Source organism: Octopus sinensis, linkage group LG1, assembly GCF_006345805.1.
Source record: "Octopus sinensis linkage group LG1, ASM634580v1, whole genome shotgun sequence".
NCBI classification, from domain to species: Eukaryota; Metazoa; Mollusca; class Cephalopoda; order Octopoda; family Octopodidae; genus Octopus; species Octopus sinensis.
The window spans coordinates 70014856-70024017 of record NC_042997.1 but is presented as its reverse complement, the minus strand read 5'-3'; positions in this window follow the sequence as shown (position 1 = coordinate 70024017).

Below are 9162 nucleotides of genomic sequence, written 5' to 3'. Positions count from 1 at the left end.
GCTGTCATAAACGTATACATACAGGTATGTGCGTGCCTGTGTGCATGTATGCTTTATGTTTCTTGTGTGTCTGTGTGAGTATTATAAATATAGTGGAGGCGCAACGGCCCAGTGGTTAGGGCAGCGAACTCGCGGTCATTGGATCGCGGTTTCGATTCCCAGACCGGGTGTTGTGTGTGTTTATTGAACGAAAACACAAAGTTCCACGAGTCTCAAAGTATGGTGGCGAACCCTGCTCTATTTTTTCACCACAACTTTCTCTCACTCTTTCTTCCTATTTCTGTTGCACCTGTATTTCAAAGGGCCAGCCTTATCACACTGTGTCACGCTAAATCTCCGCGAGAACTACGTTAAGGGTACACGTGTCTGTGGAGTGCTCAGCCACTTGCACGTTAATTTCAAGAGCAGGCTATTCCAATGATCAGATTACCTGGAACCCTCGTCGTCGTAACCGATGGAGTGCCACACACACACACACACACACACACACACATATATATATATATATATATATATATATATATACATACACATACATATACGTACATATATATCTACATATATATATATATATATACATACATACACATACATACATACATATATGTACATATATATCTACATATATATATATGTACCTATGCATGTATGTATATATGAATATACGTGTACATATGTTTGCCTGTGTACTTGTACAAATATAAGTATGTATGTGTATGAATGCATGAGTGCACGTATTTATGTATTGTGTGTATGCCCATAAATTACACATATAAATAGTCAGTAATGAATTGATAACTGTTAAATCAAATCAAAGACAAACAAAACGGAACAGCATGCTGGTGATATTTGTGAAGCATTATAGAACGAAAAACCAAACCAGAATTTATAACAATACATTTTCACGACTCCAGCGGTACGTGCACACGCACGTAGATCAATGAAGTTGTTTTATGTGAAGCTTATTCTAATTCGGAGTGTCTCTACTTAGCAAGCATGATCGTCTAAAGTCTTGTTTCTACTATTTAAACTCTATATTCAAAGCAAGTTACAGGTTGTCGTTTTATTTTTCTTTATTTTTCGTTTAGTCATCGTTTCTTTTTAATCCTTTTTTTCTCGTGTTTTTTTTTCTTTTTTTATCATTTCACTTCTTTCATTCACTTTATCATGCAATTGTTCGTAGTCTGAATAAATAGTATCGATTTGTTTTCAAAATTTAACCATTAGCGATTTAAGGAAGTATTGCTTAAAATATTACATCGATAAAATGTCTTATAAATGCAAATACTTATAAAAGTGATAAAGTCTTGTTTATTAAGACATTATCACGCCTTAATAAACATATAACTAGAAAGCATGGGATAGAACAGAGCTATAAAGGTGGCAGACTCATTTTTGTCAACATTTTAGATGAAGACGTCAATATGCAAGTGCTAATGGTGAATATATCTGCATCAACGGGACCGAGGAAACAAATGACTCCATCTTCCTAATAAGTTTTAAAAGAACACCTGAAAGATATACATACTCGAGGGAAAATTTCCACATTTACACACACATACATAAAGAGTGTAAATAGAATATATATGCATGTGTGTATGAGCATAAGATAAGCAAGATTAAATTTCCGAGATATTGTTTCGTTCGATTGGAATTTTAATCGACTCTGCACATCACCTGATATGTAAACTAAAATTCCAGTTCGATAAAGCAGGATTCAAGAATACACTTACGTTAAACTTGCACACTGATAAACACATAGCAAATAGATATTAAATTCTACTCAATTCGAACTGAGTGTATTATTTATAAGATATCAATAAATACTATGTGTGTGTGCGTGTGTGTGTGTGTGTGTATGTGTGTGTGTGTGTGTGTCTGTGTGTGTGTGTGTGTGTGTGTGTGTGTGTGTGTGTGTGTGTGTGTGTGTGTGTGTGTGTGTGTGTGTGTGTGTGTGTGTGTGTGTGTGCGCGCGTGCGAGCGCGCGAGTGTGTTGAGTTCTGCTGTACTATAGTCAAAGCATTTTCATTAATTTTTAATGGGCCACTGAATATAGCGATAATGTGTATCAAAGAAGTTGACATTTTTATAGGCTGGATTTCTTCCATATACAACAGTATTGCTATTAGAGCCATTTCGCATGGCACACTCATTCCTTGATAGCTAGTTCCATCTCATTTATCACAAACGTTCTCGATCTTAAGCTACGGATATATGTACGGCTACGTCCCATATGCACACGACAGCATTGTCAAGATAGCGAACATCTTGAATACCGAAGTACTCAGCATCATATTGAAAAAATACGAGATGTTAACAACAACATATATAAACGAAGACACGTGTTTAGGCTTGCAACGTGGAACTGAAGGAGGGATTCCATCCTAAGCAATGCTTGACGCTGTTCCGAAGGTCAATTAACATTTTTTGGACTTAAATGGAAGGAAGAGACTAATCCAAATACATAGCTACTGATAGAAGGTTACACGAGGGTTACTTTCAGTATCTAGAATGGAGATAAGAGAAAGCTATCCCTAGAACATTAGGCAGTGAACACACCTGTCACCACTAGGATTTACCAAAGTCTGTGTGTCGTTCCTTGGATTAGCTTTCGATTAAACTGGAGTGTCTGATAATTATGATGAATATGAACACTGCCACTTCAAAAACTGGATCAATCAATATGTTAAAAGTGTTTCGTTTCAAGGCTAGATAGCCATAAAAATATCCCTGTAAACACTTTGTATTTATATGTAATTTGTGGAAGAAAAAGTAGTCACCTTAGCTGTCCACAGAAATAAATATTATAACGGCGCTATAACAAAAGTAAATCTAGTAGATTGGTTTGCATATACGAATGTTCCAAAACATATCGACTAGATTATGGCTGGGAGATAACAGTTTAATTAAAGTAGTTTCCCCCAATTTCCACTATTGCTTCTAGACGGCTCTGGAGACTGGAGCATGGTTTCCTCACTGTGTCTGTGAGAAGAATTCATCTTGGCCGCCAGCTCGGTTGGTGTCTTTTTCAACCGACATTTCCCCCACAGATTGTAATCCATAGGGTTACAATTGGGTGAATTAGAAGGCCAGAAATTGGGGCTGGTAAAGTCGTAGAAATAACCCGACAAATATTTCTGACTATTTATGAAGGTATGACAAGGACCCAAATCTTGCTGTCATACTTATGACCTTCCAACAGCAACCTCCTCATGTCAGGGACTGACCAAAGTCTCCAGTAGTTTGACATAGCCCACTGAATTTAGCCTAAAGCCCTGTTCAAGGATGTGAAAATGAATTCTGGTATAAGGACGCTGTCAGAGTGCCTGCTGTGTCCCTTCCTACTCCCCACGCCTTCGTAGTCTCTGCTGCCGCTGTCTGATCCGAATCATTACGATACAGGTCACTCTTTTCTAATATTCAGACGGCTTCCATTCGTCTATGTCAACTAACGTTTTCTCAAACACATCTTTAATCTCTGTTCACCAATGAATCAGGCTTTTCCTGGGAAAATGAGACATAAAATAATCCTCAAGTTTAGCCCGAATACCCTGTATAATGCATAATAGTGAGTTAAAATATTTATATCAGCATTATTTGTATTACAGAACACATTTTATATGTCAGAAAAATGAAGAGATCTACTGGACTACTTTCATATTTTTATTAACATATTATAATCAGAGGTCTTTACACTATACAAAGCTGGTTAAAGTCGATATACTCTCTAGTACGGTGAAGTAATATCATTTAATATCAGAATATGAGGAAGACACAGCAAGTTATTAGTGTCAAGTATCTCAGCCAACCGTTATAATGGACGATCTGACAAGGTGAACGCTACCGCTTGACTTGCAAGAAATATTAATTTCGAATTTGGGCACACGGCATCAAGTTCAGGGAGGGGGATAGTCGATTAGATCGATGCCATTGCTCAACCCCGAGGGAAGGAAACTCGAAGTCGAGCATTGGAATTCAGAACGTAAAGACTGACAAAATGCCGCTAATCATGTTTTCTGGTGCAGTAACGATTCTACCAACTCGCCGCCTTACCCTGCCAGAAATATTAGTTAAATCTCACGCAGAATAAACATATCTCAAAATAAGATTTCTGAAGGACAACGTAGTCCCCGACATGACAAAGGTGAGTTTGGTCATAGGCCCACTCAATCAGACAAATAAGTGGTTAAAAACCAATAAACTTGACAGAAACAACAAGGACAATTCCAATCTCCATCTAACATTAACTTACATTGGTCGAGCAGTGTTGTTTAATTTGCTTGAAACAGCAGCCAAATCTCTTTCATGTTACGCCATGCCGTGTTTTTCTCTATGACCGAAAGATATATCAAATAATATAATTTTAATTAACTATGCCTATAAAGACGGCATGATCACAACTAGAATTCATTCGGCCAAATGTCAGCTGTTGTGTTTTTAACCCCATTTTGAGCTAGAGCTAACCAACAACAGCTGATATATATATTTACTGATATTCGTTACCTGAGCGGATAAACGTTCGTTGATAATCATATTAGCGAGAAAGTGTTTCCAAGTAAAACGCCCTGTCCAAATGCAATCATACTTACACTGCACCACAAAAGAAGGGAGTAAAAATAAAAGAGCGCTATGACCGCATACATGTAGTTTAATATAAATAGCAATTAAAGAAACCACCAGACAGAAACGGCACTTGAGACTAATATAGAATCTCATGTATCAATTCCATTGTAAATACTTAAGAAATTTACACTGCCTTAACGAAGAGACATCATCTCATGCCTTAAAGCAAATCATTGTGGTACAATAATAAATACACGCACACACACATATACACTTATACACATGGGCGTCCGCAAAGTTATACAGATATGTACAAGCGTTGAAATTTGTTTTGTTACGCATATTTATAATCATAGACAGCGTAAACACACAAACACACACATTTACCCACGCGTACGTACATTTATGAGGATATCTATCTATGTATCTATCTATCTATCGATCTATCTATCTATCTATCTATCTATCTATCTATCTATATATATATATATATATATATAATATATATATATAATATATATATATATATATATATATATATGTATGTATGTATACACACATACATACACATACATACATATATATATACGAGAGCGTGTGTGTAAGTATATATGTTTGTGTGTATGCGTGTGTTTGTATGAATGAATGGATATGCAATGAAGTATGTAAGTATGTGTGTGTGAATGTATGTATATGCACACAGAGAGAAAGAGAGAGCGAGAGAGAGAGAGAATATAGAAAGATAGACAGATACGCGTGTACATTCAGTATAATATATTAAATTTCATACACATGCTCTCGACGCTTATCGCTATACATCTATTCACATATTAAATACATATCTATACATATATATATATATTATATATATATATATATATATATATATATATATATATATATATATATATTATATATATATATATATGCACGCAATTTGTGTGTATTATGTATGTGTACATGTATGACTGTGCGTGTGTTCATATACATACACGCATATATATATATATATATATATATATATGTATATATACATATATATACATATATGCATATATATATGAGTGTAAATATATATATTCACGTACAGAGACATACACACACACATATTGTTTGTGTAAATAGTTATATATATATATATATATATATATATATATATACACACACACAGTGTGTTTCCTAACACATACACAATGTACATTCAATTAAACAGCTTCTAGCTTCAACACTCATTTTCGTTTACTTTATTTGAATGGAACCTCCTTTGCTTTTGTTACTTATAGCCTTCTCATGTTTTTCATAGTGAATTATTCTCTTTGCAATCGCCCCCAGGCCACTTTACGCTTCTGGCATATTGCGGAGTCACTCATTGTTGTTGCTTCCTATAATAATTAGAGAAAGAAAAAGGAATGTGAAATTTACTATATCGACCAAGACTATATTCTGTTAAAGGCGTCCATAATTCCATTCAGCCCTTTCAATTTTTTTTCGTTTTTGCTTTTGTTTTTGTGCTTTTCTTTACTTCTCAATAATATTTTCAGTAAACGAGAACAACAAAAAGGGAAGGAAGAGGATAAAGAAAAGAAAAGAAAGTGAAAAGGAAATAATGATGGAGGAGAAGGCAAGGAGAAAGATGGGAGAAAGAATATTTTATTCCCTCTATGTATCGAGGTAGTTTAACTAGAATTGCTGAGTTGGTTCTTCCATAGTAAGGACCCCTTAAGCAAAAGAAGAGAAATAAAAATAGAAATAAATTTTCACATGTAAGAATATGGGAAACATACTTAGCATATATACACAAATACAAACATACAAATCGACGCGCTAAAAACCCGAAATACACACAGAAACATATACAAAAATACGCAATCTTCAATGGCTCATGGCAGATATACAGTTAATTCATAGTTTGTTGCAGGCCATATTGAGGTCTGCTTGTTGTTGTTCAAAACAACTATTTTTCCAAATATGTACTCTACAAACAAGCTGATACTAGTTACATTGTGATTATTCAGGCAGACTTGTGATGGAAGCAAACGCTTATTTGAAGTAAATTATGATTTAAATTATTATGGATCGGCAATTCGTAAACGTTCTCTAGATTACAGTGCAATGATGCCACAAGATTGAATCCTAAAATTCATCCAAGATGAGTCGATACGAACACGTTCTCGATATAGTATGTATTGTTGCTGCAGTAACTGTTTAGCCTGCGTTTAGCTCTGTTCCAATAAACCTTATCTCTGCTCCAATAAACCAACGGCGTGCCAGCTGTGACCACTCAGCTTGTATATAGTTACATTGCTCAATTGTTCATCAGTATTTAAGACAGCGTAGTTTTGAGTAATATTATTTGATTGCTATTTCTAGCAGTTAAAGCGACTACATAAGATCCCCTTCCTTAGCCCGAGCCAACGTGAGAATCTCAATACTATCGTCGACTATATTAGCCATATTATCCTTAAATCAGTTACAACAGTATTTTTTAAATGTTGGTTACAATAGGTAATACTGTTTTCTTAGATACAATGTTTGAAGAAAAGAGATGGTCATAACAGGAATGTCTTTTGATTTGATCATACTTCAGCTTGATCAATGATTTAGAGATAAATAACAACCACTAATTGTTGCTAATGCTGGTGTTGCTACTGCTATAACTGTAAAAGGGTATTTATGTGAAAGTGTTGTCAATTTTTTTCTTTCATCCTAATTGTTGGTTAGATCAAGTTCGTGTCTGGGTTATGCCTGAAAGCGCAGTGTAACCGGTGGATAGCATCGAATACGTTGAATGGAGTTTATGCTACTTATTCATTTCTTTGATAATATCATCACACACTGAGAGCAGCCACATGGTACTATGAAGAGAATCGTTAGTTTGCGCTGCTGTTTTCATAGAAAATAAACTACTGAAATAAGTGAGTTGCAGAAACCGCAGAAAAACTATACTATTCACAAAACGAAAAATAAATAAATAGCTAATAAAAATTATATTCAGTTTCCCGAAATAATTTTTTTTTTAAATGGAAATAGAATGTTCTCTACCGGAAATGAAATGTTAGATTATTATACAGATAAATGTTTGAGAGATTTACTGAAAATACATTTTTTTTTATGCAGTCATCGCTGTAGTGACTACCGTGAAACGCTTAATAGTTTTAGAGAGTAAACTTTCCCCTAATGTATGTGCACGTGTGTACATATGTGTGTATTAAACAGTACATTAGTTTAGCCACGCTTCCATTACGACACAGTTTCAACATTGGATGTAATTACACCATTAAGCTCTTTAATGCACATTTGAGCCCTTTAATGCACATTTGAGCTCTTTAATGCACATTTGAGCTCTCTGTGCATTTTTTCTGTCATCGCACACTAATACACTTTACAGTACACACATATGCAGATATACTTTGCAGTATTACTTTATTCACTTAGTTTTACATGTTTACACTTTTATCGCATCAAAGAATTCTCCATTTGAAGCAAAGTATCGGTCCAAGCGCGTTTTCCACTGTTCGAAGCAGTGCTGGAACTCTTGCGAATTGACGCCTTTTAAAGCCTCTGTCGTTTTTTTATTCACCTCTTCCACATCTGCAAATTCCGTAACACCAGCTTTCATTACCAGTGATGACGTTCGAAAAAAGGTCAGGATCAACTTAAAACTGTTCTTTCAGTACACGATGCGCATTCAGTCGTGACTACTTTTGATCTTCCGTGAGCAAAGAAGGTACAAATTTTGCTGCAGCTGTTTTCATTCGCAATTCCTCGCTCATAATTCGTTGACAGGAGCTTCAGGACACAGCAATCATATCAACAACTTCATCAATTTGCTGTGACGGTTCGCCAAGATCAGTTCATGAATTTCCATGATATTTTCATTCGTTCGGGAGTTCGACGGTCGTCCTAGTTGGTCTTCAAGTGGCAAGTGATTATTCCAAAAGCGTGAAAACCAGACGTAAACTTGTGTTTTACTTATGACAGCGTCCTTGTAAGCTGTTTGAAGCATAACAACTCCTTCGGCCGCCATTTTCCCCAGCAGAATACAGACATTCACGGAAGCACGCTGTTCCTTCGTTTCAGCCATCGCAAAAATAGACGAAGAGAGGAGAGGCACTGCAAAACAAAGCCGCACCACATAGCAGTACGATTTAACTCGACAACCAAAGTCGGCAGGCTGATGCATGAGGATCGCATCAAGTTGCTTCTAGTGGCGGAATCCTGAACAACAACGGGTTTGTTCCACGGAGAAGGTTTCCGGTTACTTTTGGGTGCCCCCTCGTCCTCGCAGATTTTGCAACGAAATATTCGTATGATATTCCTTCTTATCTTCAGCAGTCGTAGTGCAAGATTCGATGAGGCGTCTTACAAAAGCCAAAACTTGTCGCATTGACCCTCACTAATAGCTGACGAACCAGCTGTAGTTTAACCACTTTTATAATCTTTTGACGAGCTATTTTCTTCCATTAATGTTTTAAGTTATAACATTCTACAGTTTCCGTTCACTAAAATCATACATACATCATGAGATTTAACCTTATGGCATAATTATTTCAAGTTAGCTTTTTATTCTCAATATATTGACTGTTAAATATAACTTCA